The following is a 2186-nucleotide window of genomic DNA, read 5'->3' as shown; positions in this document are numbered from 1 at the left end:
GAAACTTAAAATCTTCAGTTATCAATAGTGCTGCATTATAAAGCTAGTTTATACAATCCTGCATAGCATTGGTCAAAATGACAAGTCATAATAGATAAAATTAAAGCATTATACAAACAAGATAAGTCACTGAAAATAATTTAAGGCCTTAAAGTGAATTAATCAGTCTAACTTAAAGCTAAGAATAAACCATTAATTATCCACCTGAAATGCAAGCAATATGCTTTTTTAGCTTCTGTTCTGTGGACCAAATAACAGAAACAACCCTTCCTTATGATTTATGGTTTATTTGTAGAATCCTTCTGGACTTGAATGACTAAAAGTCAATTCTATTTTTCAGTTGTTCACAGAAGATTTAGGACTGTTTTAGCCATTTGTGTGGAATGTCAAACTGTGGACACTGTGCAGATGCTAGTGCTCAGAAGGCTTCTGCTACTAAGTAAGGGTGAGACTGAATCATGGACTTCCACCTTGATGTTTCCATTACATCAGTTGCTTGGCTGCTGTTCCAGTTTTTCTTATGTTTACATCCAAGTTGTTGAAGTACAATGCACCTATTAATCATGTCTATGATTTGTTCTTTCAATTGTTCTGCAACGTGCAAATCTGCAAGGACAAGGGTATCAGCAACATTTTCTATTGAGAGATTACTAGACAAAGCTTCCTCACACATGATCTTCAGCTGTTCCCAGTGCAGGTTTGTCTGCAGCTGCCAACAAGTTTTCAGCCATTTTGTCAAGGTTTAGTCCTTTCCCTGTGTTAATGTATCTCATCATTTCTTTAAAACTATCAGCGTCTAAATAATTTATTTCCACTCAATTCTTTATGCCTTTTTCCATTTCATGTTCAAACATGGCATTAAAAACTGGGGATTGAGGTACAAGCAGATTTAAAAGCTTTAAATTCTTGTCCTCTCACAACAAAACTGCAGTCTGTAAATCTCATGTTTTCCCAGAGATTACCTACATCTTCTAGTCGACACTCAGCCACCTTCAAAGTATTTGTATTAGTATGTCCTGATATGTTTACTGAGTCTTGGACCACACTCATTTTGCAAAATAATGTAAGCTTGTCATCTGGTAAAAGACTATAAGCTTCGTCAAGCTAAAGGTTCCCTCTAATGAAATTTTTAAAATCTCAGTCTTTCCCTTGCATGAATTGATATGCTCTTTGGCTTTCCATTGCTTTTATTTCTTCCCTTTTGGCATTCAGAAGGGAAAATTTGAATTTTGCTCGCACTTCACTTTTTGGCAAGCTGACTAAAAGCAAATATAAGGACAAGAAGTCTTTACTTTCGTTATCTAATCCCTTTGTGTTTACCCTCAGGCACCATTTCATTTTGTCATTTGGGCCAAGTGAAAATGTTGAACTTTTTAACACCTCACCCATTTCCTCTTGACAAAAACTGAAGTTATTAATGGTCTATGTGTTGAACACTTTACTACTTTGACCTGTGTATAACACTAGCTTTCTACTATGGGACAAGAAGACATTTCTCTAGGTAGAGGTGGGGCTAGTTCCTGAGACATTGCCACTTTATTGCATTTTTTAAGGATTTGTGTAGTATCCCACACAGTTGATACCTTACCTCAGATGTCTCAGAGAATTAGTGTTTGATTTTCACCAGGGACATGGTTGAGAAGGGCCACCCTCATGTTTTCTCAATTCCTGAACGTGCCCTGACTGCATCACCTCCAACACGCCGAGGCTGTGCTGGAGGCAGCAGGGTTAATGGTGGCAAGTCCCTGTGGAGGCACCTTCGCCGACCCACATTCCTCCTCCCTTGCCTGCCATCCTTCCCTGTCTCCCTCTCCTCTTGGTGTCATTCCTTGCTGCAATAGAGTTTTGCATCCACATACCTCCTTAGTGCTGTTATTGACAAATATATTACATATGTATAAGTTAAATGTTCAGCATTACAACTAATATATATATATATGCTTTATATAATTGCTTCTTAAATTTGTTAAGAAAGTTAAATAAATATGAATTTATACCATCTAATTACATAATTATTTATTCAGGTGTATTTTTTTATTATGTGGATTCACACTGCTTTCTGTGTTTATTTACTTTTAGCCTGGAAAATTTTCTTTAGAATTTATTGTGAGGCAGATTAGTTAGCAATAACTTTCTGTTTTTGTTTGTTTAGAAATGTCTTTATTTCATCATCAATATTTAAAGAT

The 2186-nt window shown here is 36.1% G+C and overlaps 1 pseudogene; it reads right to left on the bottom strand.

The window, feature by feature from the left end:
- Nucleotides 1-355: 355 nt before the first annotated feature.
- On the bottom strand, nt 356-1529 carry LOC108514799 (speckle-type POZ protein-like pseudogene; annotated as a pseudogene).
- Between the last annotated feature and the right edge of the window lie 657 nt (nt 1530-2186).

The sequence above is a fragment of the Rhinopithecus bieti genome, unplaced genomic scaffold (assembly GCF_001698545.2).
Source record: "Rhinopithecus bieti isolate Rb0 unplaced genomic scaffold, ASM169854v2 scaffold_34437, whole genome shotgun sequence".
Lineage (NCBI taxonomy): Eukaryota > Metazoa > Chordata > Mammalia > Primates > Cercopithecidae > Rhinopithecus > Rhinopithecus bieti.
Note: the sequence above shows the minus strand (reverse complement) of the source record. Positions and strands in the feature narration are given on the sequence as shown.